We start from the raw sequence: 21,684 nt of genomic DNA on the forward strand, positions 1-21,684 counted from the left end.
GGTAATGGGTATGGTGAGTGGAGGGTAGGGTAGGTAATAGGTATGGGGAGGGTAGGGTAGGTGATAGGTATGGGGAGGGTAGGGTAGGTAATAGGTATGGGGAGTGGAGGGTAGGGTAGGTCGTAGGTATGTGGAGTGGGAGTGGAGGGTAGGGTAGGTAATAGGTATGGGGAGTGGAGGGTAGGTAATAGGTATGGGGAGCGTAGGGTAGGTAATAGGTATGGGGAGTGGAGTGTAGGTAATAGGTATGGGGAGTGGAGGGTAGGGTAGGTGATAGGTAGTGGGAGTGGAGGGTAGGTAATAGGTATGGGAAATGGGAGTGGAGGGTAGGTAATAGGTATGGGGAGAGGAGTGTAGGGTAGAGTCGGTAATGGGTTTGGGGAGTGGGGGGTAGGGTAGATAATAGGTATGGGGAGTGGAGGGTAGGTAGTAGGTATGGGGAGTGGGGGTAGGGTAGGTAATAGGTATGGGGAGTGGGAGTGGAGGGTAGGGTAGGTAATAGGTATGGGGAGTGGGAGTGGAGGGTAGGTAATAGGTATGGGGAGTGGAGGGAAGAGGCTCTCAGACCAAAGCCTCTTAGCACTGAGCTGGATACACAGGCTGGGTGAAGGAGGTCACTACTCAGCCATGCGTGTCCAGCATCATATATCTTAAGAATTACTACTTACTTACAACCAAACTCACACTCACACATATACACACACACGAATTAGGGTCTCATTAGCATAACACACTGGAGTCTAATTAAAGCATCCATCAACACTGCCCTAATTAGCTCTCCCACGTCATTACTGAGCAAACGAATTACCGCTAATTTACACACCCGCAAAACAAACACAGCACCGTCTCCGTTGGGAAAGACCGGCGCGCGCCTTGCACACTAAATGAAAGCCTTGTACGGTGCGCTGCAGCCCCAACCAACCAGGCCCCTGGTGGAGCCCGCTATTCATCGGTCTGACAACGCAAGATTTACAAAAGATAAAAATGGAGAGAACGCTGAGAGAATTTTATCATGTGGGCTGAGTTGTGAGGACTAGGACTATCCAGAGTCATGTCTCTGCGCCTCTTTATGTTTAATATGCTTTCGCTGCGACTTTAGGGCTGTTGGCCATTGGACTGACTGACTGACTGTAGCCTGTAGGCCTACGTGTTACCTCTAGAGGGAGTGAGAGTATAGTGGCTCAACCACTGAGGGACCCTAACACTGACCAGCACATACAGGATCCTTTGATTGACAGGTCATTAACTACTTTATCAACCATAGCATCAGGCCAAGCTTTCATAGACTCCTTATAGCAATGTATTTTTTCTAAAGAAGATACAGTACATTATTCACGGCCTACACTTTATATAGACCGCTGTACTTAGGTATGGCCTACATAAGGGTCCATATTGAAAGTGAAAGAACTCAAATGTTTTGCCATTGGTTTCATGTTGGTCAAAAGTGAAAATAAGGAAGTTTGCACACTTCATTAGTTGAAATTGTAAAGGCAGAGGGAAACCCTGTGGCATTTGTTAAGTAGGACATGGTTGTTTTGTAGTAGCTTGGCTTACAGTAGAGCAAAAAAACATTTCACTTTAAAACTAGCTCCACTGTATGCTCCGTCAAAGTGCATGTGTGATTCTAAATAGCTGTCCTTTGTTTTTTAAATGTTTCTATTTATTTTGTTTCCTGGGAAGGTCCAAACTAACCTCTGCTCTTACCCCAATTCTTAACAACCCAGATTTTGCCCCAGGATTGCTGGATGCTGGCTTTAACGTTTGGCTTAATAAGGGCATACGCAGACTAAATGACTTATTTGCGGATAAGATTTTATTGTCATTTGAGCAGATGGTCGAGAAATATCAACTCCCAAAGCAGGACTTTTTCCGTTTCCTACAAGTAAGACATTATATTCTGAAGAGCACCACCTTAATTGGCAACCCTGATATGTCTGTCATTGAAAGAATGCTTTTTTTCCCACAAAGGAAAATGTCTGTAAGTCTGCTTTATGATGCTTTAAGGTCCTTTTCCGCTGTCGATACACAGAGGGTGAAACAAGTGTGGGAGAAAGAACTGTCTGTTACTATTGACGAAGAGATGTGGGAGGACATTTGGAAATATGCAAAAACAATATCTATATGTAATCGTACTAGAGCAATTCAATTAAGAATAATACACAGATTGCATATATCCCCAAACCGCAGACATGCTTTTAGCCCCTCTTCCTCCTCTCCTCAGTGTCTTAAATGTAAAACTGATACAGGCACCCTAACACATTGTTTATGGTCATGTACCAAAATACAAAGATATTGGTCTGGTGTTCTACAAGAAATTGAAAAGATCCTAGGGGTCGATCTAGAATTGGACCCAGTCTCTCTACTGTTAGGTCTCCCTAGTAGGCATGTAACTTCTGTGGGTAAGAGGAGGCTTTACAACATCCTCACCTTCGCAGCAAGGAAAAACATACTTTTACAGTGGATTAGTGATAAGGTTCCCTCTATTAAAGATTGGCATAAGATACTATTTGAATGGGTGCCGCTGGAATATCTGACATGTACATTGCATTCTAAGACAGATCAGTTCTACAAAGTATGGGAACCTTACCTAAATTACCTAGAACCTGAAGTGTCAGCTATTATGCTGCGAGGATTCTCTTAGAATGGTGGTCTATGTATTTCAGAATTACACTGTACGTTCCATGTGGGGAACTCAACTTCTTGGTTTAAACTGAGCTTTTATTTTTTTTAAATTATTTTTGTTTGTTTTATATACACTGCTCAAAAAAATAAAGGGAACACTTAAACAACACAATGTAACTCCAAGTCAATCACACTTCTGTGAAATCAAACTGTCCACTTAGAAAGCAACACTGATTGACAATACATTTCACATGCTGTTGTGCAAATGGAATAGAAAACAGGTAGAAATTATAGGCAATTAGCAAGACACCCCCAATAAAGGAGTGGTTCTGCAGGTGGGGACCACAGACCACTTCTCAGTTCCTATGCTTCCTGGCTGATGTTTTGGTCACTTTTGAATGCTGGCGGTGCTTTCACTCTAGTGGTAGCATGAGACGGAGTCTACAACCCACACAAGTGGCTCAGGTAGTGCAGCTCATCCAGGATGGCACATCAATGCGAGCTGTGGCATGAAGGTTTGCTGTGTCTGTCAGCGTAGTGTCCAGAGCATGGAGGCGCTACCAGGAGACAGGCCAGTACATCAGGAGACGTGGAGGAGGCCGTAGGAGGGCAACAACCCAGCAGCAGGACCGCTACCTCCGCCTTTGTGCAAGGAGGAGCACTGCCAGAGCCCTGCAAAATGACCTCCAGCAGGCCACAAATGTGCATGTGTCTGCTCAAACGGTCAGAAACAGACTCCATGAGGGTGGTATGAGGGCCCGACGTCCACAGGTGGGAGTTGTGCTTACAGCCCAACACTGTGCAGGACGTTTGGCATTTGCCAGAGAACACCAAGATTGGCAAATTCGCCACTGGCGCCCTGTGCTCTTCACAGATGAAAGCAGGTTCACACTGAGCACGTGACAGACGTGACAGAGTCTGGAGACGCCATGGAGAACGTTCTGCTGCCTGCAACATCCTCCAGCATGACCAGTTTGGCGGTGGGTCAGTCATGGTGTGGCATTTCTTTGGGGGGCCGCACAGCCCTCCATGTGCTCGCCAGAGGTAGCCTGACTGCCATTAGGTACCGAGATGAGATCCTCAGACCCCTTGTGAGACCATATGCTGGTGCGGTTGGCCCTGGGTTCCTCCTAATGCAAGGCAATGCTAGACCTCATGTGGCTGGAGTGTGTCAGCAGTTCCTGCAAGAGGAAGGCATTGATGCTATGGACTGGCCCGCCCATTCCCCAGACCTGAATCCAATTGAGCACATCTGGGACATCATGTCTCACTCCATCCACCAACGCCACGTTGCACCAGACTGTCCAGGAGTTGGCGGATACTTTAGTCCAGGTCTGGGAGGAGATCCCTCAGGAGACCATCCGCCACCTCATCAGGAGCATGCCCAGGCGTTGTAGGGAGGTCATACAGGCACGTGGAGGCCACACACACTACTGAGCCTCATTTTGACTTGTTTTAAGGACATTACATCAAAGTTGGATCAGCCTGTAGTGTGGTTTTCCACTTTAATTTTGAGTGTGACTCCAAATCCAGAACTCCATGGGTTGATGAATTGGATTTCCATTGATTATTTTGGTGTGATTTTGTTGTCAGCACATTCAACTATGTAAAGAAAAAAGTATTTAATAAGATTATTTCTTTCATTCAGATCTAGGATGTGTTGTTTAAGTGTTCCCTTTATTTTTTTGAGCAGTATATTTTTTATTTTATTTTTTATTTCTGTTTATGTTTGATTAAATGTATGTATTGAGAGACGCAATGGGGGGGATGGGGTGAGAGAAGCGCTGAGCGGGGAGAGGGAAATGGTGTGTGTGTGTGTGTGTGTGTGTGTACGTGCGTACATACATACGGATATGTGTAAGTGAGTGCTGTTTTTTTTGGCCTTCTCCTTGTTGTTGTATCTCTTAATATGGGTGAAAATTGTAAAACTCCAATAAAAATACTGTTACAAAATGTTTCTATTTATTTTAAGTTTTAAGTGTTCCTGATTTAAAGCACAGAGCAGCTATGAAAATGTGATCTGAAAAGTTTAGGGAAACAACTCCTCGTGAACACTACAAACAAAGGAGATGTTCCAACCAATGCTCCGTCTGAGCTTTCTCACCATTTCACACTCTCTGGTGTCACTTTCTGTTGTTAAGCAATCAAACTAATTGTACCTGCTGGGACGACATTTGCAAGCTTTCACATATTTTCATTCTTTTTTTCTTTTTTTGAATACATGGGGAACCTACACCCCCACCCCCCCTCTCTCTTTCTCACACACACACACACTGTAGTTTTTGGGGAGTTTGGGGGAAAAAAGTGGCTTTGAAGAGAAATAATGCATTTTGTTTTGCTTCTCACAGTGACACACCTCAAGGTTTGAGATTCCTCAATTAATAATGAATAATTAATGATGAAACCGGTCCACTGCAGCCCAGGAGAAGACCAGAATCTCTATCATCATCCCAATATTAGCACAGCTCCTTCTCACACAGCTAGAGACAGAGAGACATCTACTGAGAGTGACAGACAGACTAACCCAGGGAGAGAGAGCGAGATGGGAGGGGGGTGAAACAGAGAGGTGTTCAGAAGAGACAGAGCTCCTGAAACAGTGAGATGGAGAGAACTATAATTATGCCACTAATTATACATGCAATCACAGAGTTGGAGGGAGAGAGAGAGAGAGAGGGGGAGGGGGAGAGGGGAGAGGGGAGGGGGAGAAGAAGCAGGGGAGGGAGCGAGTCTCCACCGTGTAATTACAGTATAAGAACCAAATGAGACACAGAGGAGGAAACACAGGAACATCATACAGTACAGCTCATCCACTTATACATAGTCCACTCTCTCCTACCAACTCACTGTATAGATGTCTCATTACAGCATAGATACTCTAACACAACCCATGGTCAGTTGCTAAAACACACACACATGCACATACAGTACCAGTCAAATGTTTGGACACACCTACTCATTCAAGGGTTTTTCTTTATTTTTACTATTTTCTACATTGTAGAATAATAGTGAAGACATCAAAACTATGAAATAACACATATGGAATCATGTATTAACCAAAAAGTGTTAAACAAAACAAAATATATTTTATATTTGAGATTCTTCAAGGACTGGGTGTAAATCTCGCGCCTGGCCGTACCCATATCCGCAGCAGGTCTCCAAGGTGAACAGCCTCTGGCATGTTCAACTTTGAGGTGTGTCACTGTGAGAAGCAAAACAAAATGCATTATTTCTCTTCAAAGCCACTTTCCTTGAAGAATGTTGGAAAAGCATTCCAGATGAAGCTGGATGAGAGAATGCCAAGAGTGTGCAAAGCTGTCATCAAGGTAAAGGGTGGCTACTTTGAAGAATCTCAAATATAACATATATTTAGATTTATTTAACACTTCTTTGGTTAATCCATTATTCCATATGTGTTATTTCATAGTGTTGATGTCTTAGTACTTGGTGGCAAACCCCTGTTGGCAATCACAGAGGTCAGACGTTTCTTGTAGTTGGCCACCAGGTTTGCACACATCTCAGGAGGGATTTTGTCCCACTCCTCTTTGCAGATCTTCTCCAAGTCATTAAGGTTTCGAGGCTGACGTTTGGCAACTCGAACCTTCAGCTCCCTCCACAGATTTTCTATGGGATTAAGGTCTGGAGACTGGCTAGGCCACTCCAGGACCTTAATGTGCTTCTTCTTGAGCCACTCCTTTGTTGCCTTGGCTGTGTGTTTTGGGTCATTGTCATGCTGGAATACCCATCCACGACCCATTTTCAATGCCCTGGCTGAGGGAAGGAGGTTCTCACCCAAGATTTGACAGTATATGGCCTCGTCCATCGTCCCTTTGATGCGGTGAAGTTGTCCTGTCCCCTTAGCAGAAAAACACCCCCAAAGCATAATGTTTCCACCTCCATGTTTGACGGTGGGGATGGTGTTCTTGGGGTCATAGGCAGCATTCCTCCTCCTGCAAACACGGCAAGTTGAGTTGATGCCAAAGAGCTCAATTTTGGTCTCATCTGACCACAAAACTTTCACCCAGTTGTCCTCTGGATCATTCAGATGTTCATTGGCAAACTTCAGACGGGCATGTATATGTGCAGGATTTCAGTCCTTCACGGCGTAGTGCGTTACCAATTGTTTTCTTGGTGACTATGGTCCCAGCTGCCTTGAGATCATTGACAAGATCCTCCCGTGTAGTTCTGGGCTGATTCCTCACCGTTCTCATGATCATTGCAACTCCATGAGGTGAGATCTTGCATGGAGTCCCAGGCCGAGGGAGATTGACAGTTCTTTTGTGTTTCTTCCATTTGCGAATAATCGCACCAACTGTTGTCACCTTCTCACCAAGCTGCTTGGTGATGGTCTTGTAGCCCATTCCAGCCTTGTGTAGGTCTACAATCTTGTCCCTGACATCCTTGGAGAGCTCTTTGGTCTTGGCCATGGTGGAGAGTTTGGAATCTGATTGATTGATTGCTTCTGTGGACAGGTGTCTTTTATACAGGTAAAAGCTGAGATTAGGAGCACTCCCTTTAAGAGTGTGCCCCTAATCTCAGCTCATTACCTGTGTGAAAGACACCTGGGAGCCAGACATCTATCTGATTGAGAGGGGGTGAAATACTTATCTGCAAAGAGGAGTTGGACAAAATCCCTCCTGAGATGTGTGAAAACTGGTGGCCAACTACAAGAAACGTCTGACCTCTGTGATTGCCAACAAGGGTTTTGCCACCAAGTACTAAGTCAAGTTTTGCAGAGGGGTCAAATACTTATTTCCCTCATTAAAATGCAAATCAATTTATAACATTTTTGACATGCGTTTTTCTGGATTTTTTTGTTGTTGTTATTCTGTCTCTCACTAAACCTACTATTAAAATTATAGACTGATCATTTCTTTGTCAGTGGGCAAACGTACAAAATCAGCAGGGGATCAAATACTTTTTTCCCTCACTGTAGAGGATGTTTTGGCGGTGTTGGAGGTGGAACTACGTTGGAGCCGTCTTGCAGGGGTCCATAGGAACTGCATTACGCCAGTGAGCCACACCCGCCCCACTAGCCTTAGAAGTTCTGAATGAGAAAGTGTAGGCTATATAGAAATAGTTACCCTCAAATTGAAAAATCATTATTCAAAATAATGAGGATTTCTATCGTAATCGAGGTGTAAATTACATCTCACATTTCAGTGTTCAAACTTGTAAACAGGGATGCATGGGATTTCTGTTAATGCGACTCTGTGCGGCCAATGGCAATGTCCGCTTTATGTATAATTCCAGGAGCCGCTTGTGGATTTGACAGTTCTAACGCAATTCCACCTCTGACACCTCCAAAACAACCACTGTGGATGTCGGCTAAAGCGGATCTGACTGAATAGAGCCCTTTAAACCTGAAAATGTTTAAAACAGGACAAATCTGAGGGGGCACATGCCTTTGTGCCTCCTATGGGCATGAAGCCACTGCGTGTGTGTGTCACCGCCTGTCTGTGTGTATTTGTTAGCGTCTCTGTGCATCTGTGTGTGTCTCTGTGCGCGTGAGTTTCCTCATATCATCCTCTATTCTTCTCTATCCAAACGGCTCCTCCTCATAAAGTCCCTGCCTGACTTCCAGATCCTTGAATGTAAAACTCAGTCTCTTCATGGCCGTGGTTTTGCTTCAGCCTGTATCAGTCATCGCTCTCATTACTGCGGCCCAACCCACTCACTCCCCTCCCCAGAGTCCTGGGAGCTGGTTGAACCACCTACTAATCTCTGCACTTTGGGAGATAGGGCCTGTTCTCATGGGCCCCACAGCACTAGGAAAACCCTGTGTGCTCAATTCCATTTGCTTACTCTCTGCCCATCTTCAAAGACCCAGATAACTGAATATACCTTTCATTCATTTCAAGGCTTGGTAATTATTTTTTATTCTCTCTCACCGTATAAATCCTGAGCAGGTCTTTGGGGAATTGACTTGTGAATAAAGTGCTTTCATCTGCAGTATGTTTATTACTGTGTTATGTTATATATGTAGTATTACTGGGGTACTTTACTAATGATTCATATTCTCACTACATTTTTATTCATGTCATTTGATAAACAGTAAAAACTGATGTGCTTTTTATTCTGTTTCTGATTGCCGTTTTTTCTTGGGGACACTTGCGTTTTAGGTGAGTGAACTCATCTGCTATCACAGACTGGCAGAAGGAAAACGCCCGGAGGCTTTTTCATTAAAACAATTACGCTAATTACACTTTACTGGCTGTGGAGGAATGGAAATGCTTTTATTTTAAGACAGAGCGGGAGAGAAAAGAACAAACGTTTGAAAATAAAAATTAAAAGGTTGGGGGGGGATGCACAGGGATATTCTCCCTGCTCTTTTTCTCTCTCCCCCTTCTCTCTCTCTCCCCCTTCTCTCTTCCCCCCTACTTCTCTTCCTCTCAAATTATGAAATGTTTTTTATCTGTACATTTTAGACTGTGAGTAAAGAGAGTGATGTCATTAGTAGTGTTATTAGGTTCCCCATGTGTGTATAATCAGGGTCTTACAATCAGATCCAGGAGATAAAATCACAGCCTGCTGAAGCGTCTTAGCAGCAGTAAGATATCCATTATATCCAACCAATCTGAAGTAGGCCAGATTACATTTCACACTTTTGACAGCTGGTCTTTTTTTGGGGCTTTTGAAGTCAAGTCACAGAGAGCATTGTCTGTATCTGTGTTCTTCTTCTGTAGGAGACATCTTTTTACCTTGCTAGTCTCACCATCACAATCAAAGCCCTAACATGAAAGAAACACCTCTTACATCAACCAAACTGAAAAAAATAAACTCTTTGATGGTTGCTAGATGCTAACTCTGCAGCAGTAGTCATGGGATCAAGTTATGCAGAGACTTACTCAGGATTGCATGGTTTTAGAAACTCAAGTATTACTGTTGAAGAGCCTCCTCGAAGCAGTTAGCCATATGTAACCATTATGTTCTGGCTGTATCCTGGGCCTGGCCATACATTCCCAGTGCTACACTATCCCACCTATCTATTAGGCCCAGTAAATGAGGTACTAAATATGGTTGACTGGATGAACCCTGTGGTGAGAGCCATTTGGCCTAAAACGCCTGTATACTTTATGTGCTATCTGACTATAGTAAGTGAGCATCACTTGGCTGTGACATAAACCATCCGGTCTCCAACACATACGGTTTACCATGGATTATGGGTACGATTTGCCTTTTTTCTCTCTCCCTCTTTCTCTCTGGTCGTTGGTCCATGGTGTTGGTCCGTTGTGTGCTCTGTGACAATCCCACCTGTAGCCAGGAGAGGGCTGCTCAGGCAGGCAGGCAGGTCTGGATGGATCCACGTTGCTCAGCTTCACATAGGAAGTGCAGCAGCAGCACTGTTCACGGTTCACGTGATCGAGAGAGAGACTGCATGCTATAAGCCAGGGTGAGAGGCAGGAGCCCAGGGGGAGGAGTTAGTTTGACAGACAGGTCAGTATGCTCTTGCGTAACACTTGAGAAGAGTCAAGGTGCAGGGAGGAAGGAGGGGAGGATTGGGAACACTCAGACATAATCATGCTTAGCTCACATGGCAGGTAGACAGCAGAAAGCATACACTCTCACACTTATGCAAAACGGCTTACATGCTCACTCTAACACTCCTGGAGACATTTTCACATGCTCACCAACACACAACCGTCACTTGCCAATTCTTGCACACGCTTACACAAACACACACACACACGCACACACACACACACACACACACACTAGTTGACTGGATGAAATAGCAACACAGTGCCGATATGGAGGGAGCGAGAGAGAGAGGGGAAGGGAAGGGAGGATGGGAGAAAAGGAGGTAGAGAGAGGGGGATGAATGCAGCAATTTTGAAAGAGCGTTTGGCTCAATTCAAATAGTTGCCATGGTTTCAAGATGTTTCCATGGAAACACAAGCTGCCAATAAAATGAATTTGAACTGAATCTTTGCAGGGAGATGGCAGGAAGGTGAGAGAAGGGTAGGGGAGAGGATGGCAACGAGGGGGAAAGAGAGAGGGGTACTTCAGACCCTCAGACAGAATGAGCCCCTATGAATACAACAGTCACTTCACCGGGTTTAGGGGCAAGGGCAGAGGTGGGGTGGGAGTTTCAGGTAACTAGGAGGAAGAGAAAAACAAAAACACGGCACGCTATGGAAGCAAAGGGGGTTAAGAGTGGACTATTTTAGGCCACAGGTTGTCATAGTAACAGTGGCCTCACAGCAGAGGTGTGTGTGAGATGTGAGAGAGTGTGTGTGTGATGTGAGGGAGTGTGTGTGTGATGTGAGGGAGTGTGTGTGTGATGTGAGGGTGTACAATCATGATGTTCCATGCTTTAACGGCTCCTCTAAGTACAGAACAAGGCCTTTAATGTTTACTCAGTCAGTCAGCACGTCTGCTTTCGTTCCCCATGCTCCTCTCTCTCTCTCTCTCTCTCTCTCTCTCTCTCTCCTCTCTCTCTCTCTCTCTCTCTCTCTCTCTCTCTCTCTCTCTCTCTCTCTCTCTCTCTCTCTCTCTCTCTCTCTCTCTCTCTCTCTCTCTCTCTCTCTCTCTCTCTCTCTCTCTCTCTCTCTCTCTCTCTCTCTCTCCCTCTCCCTCTCTCTCTCTCCCTCTCTCTCTCTCCCTCTCCCTCTCCCTCTCCCTGCTTCCACTTCTTTCTCTCTCTCACTGTCTCTCTACCTCTCCTTCTCTCTGAAGGACAGAGGTATTCCCACATTTCTCGGTCGCCATGGTAACGCTGCAGCAAACAAGAAAGAGAGGCCGCAAGAGGAAGGGGGAGGGGAGACGAGGCTGGGGATGTGTGAACAATGCTAATGCTACTTCACTGATCATTGATTGTGTATTCCCCCCCTTCTCTCTCTCTCTCTCTCTCTCTTTCCTTCTTTCCACCTCTTTGTATCCTCATTACTCTCTTCATCTCACTGTGTCCCTCTCCCTGTGGTTTTAAAAGCCAATCTTTAAATAGTGCTGTCATTGTTATCATTATCATTATTGGGTCATTTAGCAGACGTCTGTATCCAGGGCAACGTGGAGAAGTGACATTGGTTCCTTGGTTAATACAAATATAGACAGGATCCATCAACATCCCTAGGAGTCATTATCAGTCTAATGGTGAAACTCTTCCTGTCCCATCCCACTATATATAACGCCATCTCATTACACCACTCCCACCAGTCCAGGAGTAAACAGGCGTGTGTGTGTGTGTGACCTCAGTGATGTTAATGCGCTATAGCTATCAGGGCAAGCATAGCATATCACACACCAGCAGCAGCAGAGGCACCTGGGCCTGCGGGAGCAGACAGCCAGGCAGGAAGGTAGGTATACAGGCAGGCAGGCAGGCAGTCAGTTATACAGGCAACCAGCCAGGCAGGCAGGTATACAGGCAGCCAGCCAGCCAGGCAGGCATACAGGCAGCCAGACAGGCAGGCAGGGAGCCAGCCAGGCAGGTATACAGGCAGGCAGCCAGTCAAGCAGGCAAGTAAACAGGCAGGCAGGTATACAGGTAGGGAGCCAGGCAGGTATCTATGCAGGCAGCCAGGCAGTCAGGTATACAGGCAGGCAGGTATACAGGCAGCCAGGCAGGCAGGTTTACAGGCACACAGCCAGGAAGCCAGGTATACAGGCAGCCAGCTGCAGCAGAGCCTGTCTAAGAGGGCTGAGGCTGACTCAATACACCAGGTAGTGGAGTGAAGTAAATAAGAGCCAGTCTCTCAGGATGCTTCACACAGGTGTCCACCGCTGCAGGCTCCCCTAGTGGTTTTACATCCTGTAGTTAGTTAGCCTACCTGCTGTTCTCTCACACTCAGGCACACACACACACGTGCGGACGTATGGACACACACACACACACACACACACACACACACACACACACACAACACACACACACACACACACACACACACACACACACAGTCTTCCAGGACCACATTGTCTGCTGCCTGTCATTACTCTGCAGCTAATCGATGGATTGAAGGTATTGGTTAGAGGGTCACCTTCTCCACCACCACCTCACCATGTCTCCACAGCCCCAAGTCACTCACTGGTGCAACTTTTTCAACCAGTTGACACTGAACCTTTTGATCTGCTGTGTACAGTGAGATTGCCTACCCTCAGTACATACAGTATATAATGCAGCCTAGCCACACTGTATCTGCATGTCAATCACCACAGTAAATTACACTGTGTGCAGCAATCCACTCACTGTCAATTCACCATTTGTGTGTTTGTTTGTGCTGTATCTACGTTGATCTAGCCAATAAGTCGTCTCATCCATGTCAATCATCACTAATGTATAGGAAATCTGTGTGCGCCGGTACCCATAATTCTACAGGGCGTGCGACAAGCCGTCGTTTGTATGTCTAGTGTAGATATTAATGTGTTCATAGCCGGGTGTTCGGATGTTTACCAGTTGTTCTCTGTTCTAGTCTGGAATGCTGAATATGAGAGATAATTATCCTATCACACAGATAACAACAGTGTCAAATCCTCTGTCTGCAACACTCCTCCGTGGTCTCCTCAGTCAGAGCCCTGCCTGTCACACGGCTTCAGGATTTGGGGAGCCATGGAAACAGACGTGTGGATGAGTAGCTGTCAGTGTCACTGGGGTCTGTGCTGAAGCCGTGTGTTCTGTCATACTGTGATGAAAGTCAACAGTCCGCACAACTCTTCCTGCCACCTACTTTCAAGGGCTCTTTACCACGTAGTCACAGTCACACACGCGTTGGCTGGTAGGCTAGTGTTGTGTTATGTTGATAACTCTGGCTGTGTGGCGTGGAGTGCAAACTGTGAACATATGTCTGCCTTCACATAAAAGACGTCTCTTCATGCATAGTTGTCTGTGAAATATGGTCCCTTGATAAATTCCTATAGATATTGCATGTCATGTGTTCTCTTTTCTACATTTACTGATATACGTTCTGTCAAAATGATATTTATAATATATGAACCTGTCGGAGCTGCATGTGGGTAGAAAACATGCAGCTTGTTGAGATGTCAATGTGTTTGTACACTCTTAGAAAAAAGGGTTCCAAAAGGGTTATTTGGCTGTCGCCATAGGAGAACTTGCCTTCGTTCCACATTGAACCCTTTTTGTGAAAAGGGTTCTGCATGGAACACAAAAGTGTACTACCTGGAACAAAACTTTTTTCTTCAAAGGGTTCTCCTATGGGGACAGCCGAAGAGCCCTTTTAAGTTCTAGATTGCACCTTTTTTTCTAGGAGTGTGTGTGTGTGTGTGTGTTATATACTGTCCTGAATGTCCAGTCATCATATATTGTGCTTGTATATTGTATGTGTAATGTGCTTGGTGTGTCATCTCGTCACCTCTCTCTCTCTCTCTCTCTCTCTCTCTCACACACACTCTCTCTCACACTCTCTCTCACACTCTCTCACACTCACTCTCACACTCACTCTCACACTCACTCTCACACTCACTCTCACACTCACTCACCTCTCCTGCTTCATGCTTTCTAATCAATAAGTCCTCTCTCGACGTCGATTACCCTCTTCCCCCACAGGAAAACAAACGTCCTTCCACAGGACAAACAGAGGAAAGTGAAAAGAGAGGGAGGAAAGGGAGAGGATAATTTTGCAAAAAATACTGTAAACCTGATAAAATACCTAAACAGCTGTCTGTGCCACCCCGGAGGAAGGGAGGAGAGCAGGAGAGAGGTGAGAAAGAGGGGGACATTGAAAGGGTAGTTATGGGATGGATGATTACCTCCTGTCTCCAAGGTTACACTTTAAAACTGTATCACCGCAGAGCGAGCAGGGAGGGAGGGAGGGAGGGAGGGAGGGGGTGACATGGACAGTCCATCACAGGGGACTGAATTAAAGAAGGCAGAGGTACCTTCCTCTGATACTGACCTTCACATTGAGGATTAACGCTGGTCCTGACCTCCAGACTAAAACACCATGATCCCTGCGCCACTCAACATGGCTAACACTAACCATGACCAGCAGACCAGAAACGATGGGAAGGAGAGGGATGGTGAAAAATGGGTGATATACAACAGACCTCAATAAGACTGAGCAAGAGAAAACGCTTAGATTCCAGCCAACTGCAAGAATTGACCTTTTAAAAAGGAAAAAAAGGAAACTTGTTTGCTTCTCTCTGTCCCCTCCTCCCTCTCAAATCGCTATCCATCTCCTCTGTGTCCTTTCCTCCTCTCTCCTCATCCTTCCATCAGTTTCTATTTTCCTTTGCGGTCTGCTCGGTTAAAACTCCTTCAAACCAGACAGAACCGATTCTCACCGCAGAATGAATAAGGAGCTAATGGTTGGAATGAGTAAAACAAGTACTGCAATGTTCAGTTCTATTACATACGAAGAGCCTGGATTTCACACAGTCCGTTTTTTATCTTAAATAAGTAGTCGCTGCTGTACCCTTGAGTCATGCAGATCCCACCATCAGAGAGCTGAAAATTATAATTGTTAGGATTGTTTTGCATAATCTATTCAGTGTGACCGTGTACTGCACCATACAGTAGGTAAGATGTATGTTATGGGAGTGATGTATAGCATCAGCAATTTGAAGGGCATGTTCACTCACAAGACTCCCATGATTAAAATGCTTGTTGTTGTTTTTACTTACCTGGATTACTGCACATCTACAGATCCAGAGATAGATACAAGGAATACATGCAGACTCACAAGGGCATGCTGAAGACGCATGCACAAGAAACAACCCGCAAACAAATTTAAAATGATATGTTTAAATACACACATACGGATATGAACAGCACATACGGTATACAAAGCAGGCCACTGGTTTTTAGCTATTTTTCTTCTCACACAAACACACAAACACACACCCTTGGGTTAGCCAAGAATTGTAACCCTGAGTCAGAAGCTGACCCTTTGGCTAACCTCCAGTCCAGCCAGCACGAGAGCAGTGTATACCGCAGGCTAAAAACTATGACACACACAGACTCACACACACACACACACACACACACGACTCACACACACACACAGACAGACAGATGTCAGGCGGGCGCAGGCGGTGGTCAGCCATTAGGGTCAAAATACACACCCCGCAGCCAGCCAGTCCACAGCCATACTGTAGTGTCAAATCAGCTTTAACACACTGACATGACGCCTTGCCTTTTAAACACACACACACACACACACACACACACACACACACACACACACACACACACACACACACACACACACACACACACACACACACACACACACACACACACACACACACACACACACACACACAAAAAAACAGATGCACTCAAAAGGAAAACAAATAATTGACATATGCATTGAAGAATTACATAGTTCAAACAAAAAGCCCACACATATTTAAATCTTACATTTCAAATTCTAATTTCTATACACTGAGATTATACACACTCAATCAGATACAGATACAGCTGAAGTCGGAAGTTTACATACACCTTAGACAAATACATTTAAACTCAGTTTTTCACAATTCTTGACATTTAATCATAGTAATAATTCCCTGTTTTAGGTCAGTTATGATCACCACTTTATTTTAAGAATGTGAAATGTCAGAATAACAGTAATAATAATAATAGTATTTCAGCTTTAATTTCTTTCATCACATTCCCAGTGGGTCAGAAGTATACATACACTCAATTAGTATTTGGTAGCATTGCCTTTAAATTGCTTAACTTGGGTCAAACGTTTTGGGTAGCCTTCCACAAGCTTCCCACAATAAGTTGGGTGAATTTTGTCCCATTCCTCCTGACAGAGCTGGCGTTACTGAGTCAGGTTTGTAGACCTCCTCACTAACACACGCTTTTTCAGTTTTGCCCACAAGTTTTCTATAGGATTGAGATCAGGGCTTTGTGATGGCCACTCCAATACCTTGACTTTGTTGTCCTTAAGCCATTTTTCCACAACTTTGGAAGTATGCTTGGGGTCATTGTTCACTTGGAAGACCCATTTGCGACCAAGCTTTAACTTCCTGACTGATGTCTTGAGATGTTGCTTCAATATATCCACATCATTTTCCTACCTCATGATGCCATCTATTTTGTGAAGTGCACCAGTCCCTCCTGCAGCAAAGCACCCCCACAACATGATGCTGCCACCCCTGTGCTTCAGGGTTGGGATGGTGTTCTTTGGCTTGCAAACCTCCCCCTTTTTCCTCCAAACATAACGATGGTCATTATGGCCAAACAGTTCTATTTTTGTTTCATTAGACCAGAGGACATTTCTCCAAAAAGTACGATCTTTGTTCCCATGTGCACTTGCAAACCGTAGTTTGGCTTTTTTATGGCGGTTTTGGAGCAGTGGCTTCTTCCTTGCTGAGCGGCCTTTCAGGTTATGTCGATATAGAACTCGTTTTACTGTGGATATAGATACTTTTGTACCCGTTTCCTCCAGCATCTTCACAAGGTCCTTTGCTGTTGTTCTGGGATTGATTTGCACTTTTCTCAGCAAAGTACGTTCATCTCTAGGAGACAGAACACGTCTCCTTCCTGAGCGGTATGACGGCTGTGTGGTCCCATGGTGTTTATACTTGCGCACTAAGGACGAACCAGACTTGCAGAGGTCTACATTTTTTTTCTGAGGTCTTGGCTGATTTCTTTTGATTTTCCCATGATGTCAAGCAAAGAGTCACTGAGTTTGAAGGTAGGCCTTGAAATACATCCACAAGTACACCTCCAATTAACTAAAATAATGTCAATTAGCCTATCAGAAGCTTCTAAAGCCATGACATTTTCTGGAATTTTCCAAGCTGTTTAAAGGTACAGTCAACTTAGTGTATGTAAACTTCTGACCCACTGTAATTGTGATACAGTGAATTATAAGTGAAATAACCTGTCTGTCAACAATTGTTGGACCCATTACTTGTGTCAGGCACAAAGTAGATGCCCTAACTGACTTGACAAAACTATAGTTTGTTAACAAGAAATTTGTGGAGTGGTTGAAAAACGAGTTTTAATGACTCCAACCTAAGTGTATGTAAACTTCTGACTTCAACTGTAGATACACATAGAACTTTCTCTGAGACATTCAAACTTCCCTTGTCACTCAAAATAACGACCAGCATCTCAATGGGGATTATGTGAAAAAACAACGTAATTTTTATTCCATAAATGTCTCAGTATGGCACATGAACAGAGGTTGAATGGTCTGAAAAAGATTTGGCACGGAACCTTTAAGCAGAACAAATGACCCCTCCTCCACACACACGTGACATGTGTCCAGTGTTAATACACACACCCATGGTTAGAACAGGCTAGAACAGAGTCATAAGAAACAATCACGAGAACAACCATAGTCAATATTGCAGAAGAAAAGAAGAAGCGAACCAAAAGAGCAGATGGAGTCTATGTTTAATTAAACAGAGGGAAGGAAATATCTCAAGTGTTGGCTTGTTGTAGTGTTAATTTTCCCTTTTTTCCTGAGAGAGGGTTAGGGTTGAAATAACGTGTGCACGCGCGTGTGTGTGTGACTCAGAGCGAGGCAGGGACAGGCAGAGACTGATGCTTTATCTACATTTCTGAGGGACAGGGTGAGAAAAGGGAGACAAGGAGAAAGGGGGTAAGTCAGCCATGCTCCTTCACTTCCCGTGGGTGAGGATTGGAGTCATCGGCCCCTCCAGCACTGGTTGACATATAAGCACCGCAGCGTTTCCCCTCATGTCCCTCTCTCTTCTTCACACACACACAGATACACACGTTACTTGCTCTCACACACGCTGCATACACATGCTCTTATACCCAAGCACACTGCACACACTCATAAACGCACAACTGTGCACAAGCACATGGGAATGCACGCACACATATAGACAGGCACACACACTCGTACACACACAAATATACACAAATACAGTGTATATACACACAGATACAGTGTAGCATACCCAGGCCAGTACCCAGACAGGATAAGGAGTGACAGGACGTCTCAGTGTCCTCTGACAGTCAACCTCATCGCTCATTTCTCCTGCCTCTCTGTCTCTCTGTGAGAGGGAGTTGTCTGCCTGAGGTATACTCTATGGGCGACCATGTTGGATATATGAGGTAAAGCACAGGAGGCTGCTGAGGGGAGGACGACTCATAATAATGGCTGGAACGGAGCAAATGGAATGGCATCAAACACCTGGAAACCATGTGTTAGATGTATTTGATACCAATTCCCTGATTCCGCTCCAGCCATTACCACGAGCCCGTCCTCCCCATTTCCAGGTCTATGCCAAAACAGTTTGAGCTTCTAATTTTAAATATGAATCTCTCCAGAAATAAGTCTCTCACTGTTGCCGCCTGTTATAGACCCCCCTCAGCTCCCAGCTGTGCCCTGGATACCATATGTGAATTGATTGCCCCCCATCTATCTTCAGAGTTCGTTCTGTAAGGTGACCTAAACTGGGATATGCTTAACACCCCAGCAGTCCTACAATCTAAGCTAGATGCCCTCAATCTCACAGAAATGATCAAGGAAACCACCAGGTACAACCCTAAATCCGTAAGCATGGGCAGCCTCATAGATATTATCCTGACCAATTTGCCCTCCAAATACACCTCTGCTGTTTTCAATCAGGATCTCAGCGATCACTGCCTCTTTGACTGTATCCGCTATGGGTCCGCGGTCAAACGACCACCCCTCACCACTGTCATACGCTCCCTAAAACACTTCTGCGAGCAGGCCTTTCTAATCGACCTGGCCAAGGTATCCTGGAAGGATATTGACCTCATCCCGTCAGTCGAGGATGCCTGGTCGTTCTTTAAAAGTCATTTCCTCACCATCTTAAATAAGCATGCCCCTTCCAAAAAATTTAGAACTAAGAACAGATATAGCCCTTAGTTCACTCCAGACCTGACTGCCCTTGACCGGACTGCAATAGCATCGAATAATCCCTGCGATATGCAACTGTTCAGGGAAGTCAGGAACCAATACACACAGTCAGTCAGGAAAGCAAAGGCTAGCTTTTTCAAACAGAAATTTGCATCCTGTAGCTCTAACTCCAAAAAGTTTTGGGACACTGTAAAGTCCATGGAGAACAAGAGCACCTCCTCCCAGCTGCCCACTGCACTGAGGCTAGGCGACACGGTCACCACCAATAAATCCATGATAATCTAAAATTTCAATAAGCATTTCTCTACGGCTGGCCATGCTTTCCTCCTGGCTACCCCAACCCTGGCCAACAGCTCCGCACCCCTCGCAGCTACTTGCCCGAGCCTCCCCAGCTTCTCCTTCACCCAAATCCAGATCGCAGATGTTCTGAAAGCTGCAAAACCTGGACCCGTACAAATCAGCTGGGCTAGACAATCTGGACCCTCTCTTTCTAAAATTATCTGCCACCATTGTTGCAACCCCTATTACCAGTCTGTTCAACCTCTCTTTCATTTTGTCTGAGATCCCTAAAGATTGGAAAGCTGCCGCGGTCACTCTAGACCCAAACTGTTACAGACCTATATCCATCCTGCCCTGCCTTTCTAAAGTCTTTGAAAGCCAAGTTAATAAACAGATCACTGACCATTTTGAATCCCACCGTACCTTCTCTGCTCCTGCAATCCGGTTTCCGAGCTGGTCATGGGTGCACCTCAGCCACACTCAAGGTACTAAACGATATCATAACCGCCATCGATAAAAGACAGTACTGTGCAGCCGTCTTCATTGACCTGGCCAAGGCTTTTGACTCTGTCAATCACCGTATTCTTATTGGCAGACTCAATTGCCTTGGTTTCTCAAATGACTGCCTCGCCTGGTTCATCAACTACTTCGCAGATAGAGTTCAGTGTGTAAAATCGGAGGGCCTGTTGTCCGGACCTCTGGCAGTCTCAATGGGGGCACCACAGGGTTCAATTCTCGGGCCGACTCTTTTCTCTGTATATATTAACGATGTCACTCTTGCTGCGGGTGATTCCCTGATCCACCTCTACGCAGATGACACCATTCTGTATACATCTGGCCCTTCTTTGGACACTGTGTTAACAAACCGCCAAACGAGCTTGAATGCCATACAACACTCCTTCCGTGGCCTCCAACTGCTCTTAAACGCTAGCAAAACCAAATGCATGCTTTTCAACCGTTCGCTGCCCGCACCCGCCCGCCTGACTAGCATCACTACTCTGGACGGTTCTGACTTAGAATACATGGACAACTACAAATACCTAGGTGTCTGGCTAGACTGTAAACTCTCCTTCCAGACTCATATCAAACATCTCCAATCCAAAATCAAATCTAGAATCGGCTTTCTATTTCGCAACAAAGCCTCCTTCACTCATGCCGCCAAACTTACCCTAGTAAAACTGACTATCCTACCGATCCTCGACTTCGGCAATGTCATCGACAAAATACCTTCCAATACTCTACTCAGCAAATTGGATACAGTCTATCACAGTGCCATCCGTTTTGTTACCAAAGCGCCTTATACCACCCACCACTGTGACCTGTATGCTCTAGTCGGCTGGCCCTCGCTACATATTCGTCGCCAGACCCACTGGCTCCAGGTCATCTACAAGTCTATGCTAGGTAAAGCTCCGCCTTATCTCAGCTCACTGGTCACGATAACAACACCCACCCATAGCACGCGCTCCAGCAGGTATATCTCACTGGTCATCCCCCAAAGCCAACACCTCCCTTGGCCGCCTTTCCTTCCAGTTCTCTGCTGCCAGTGACTGGAACGAATTGCAAAAATCGCTGAAGCTGGAGACTTACATTTCCCTCACTAACTTTAAACATCAGCTATCTGAGCAGCTAACCGATCGCTGCAGCTGTACATAGTCCATCTGTAAATAGCCCACCCAATCTACCTACCTCATCCCCATATTGTTTTTATTTACTTTGCTGCTCTTTTGCACACCAGTATCACTACTTACACACCATCATCTGCTCATCTATCACTCCAGTGTTAATCTGCTAAATTGTAATTACTTTGCAACTATGGCCTATTTATTGCCATACCTCCTCATGCCATTTGCAGACACTGTATATAGACTTTCTTTTTTTCTATTGTGTTGACTGTACGCTTGTTTATTCCATGTAACTCTGTGTTGTTGTTTCTGTCGCACTGCTTTGCTTTACCTTGGCCAGTTCGCAGTTGTAAAATGAGAACTTATTCTCAACTAGTTTACCTGGTTAAATA

The sequence above is a fragment of the Salmo salar genome, chromosome 03 (assembly GCF_965601325.2).
Source record: "Salmo salar chromosome 03, fSalSal1, whole genome shotgun sequence".
Lineage (NCBI taxonomy): Eukaryota > Metazoa > Chordata > Actinopteri > Salmoniformes > Salmonidae > Salmo > Salmo salar.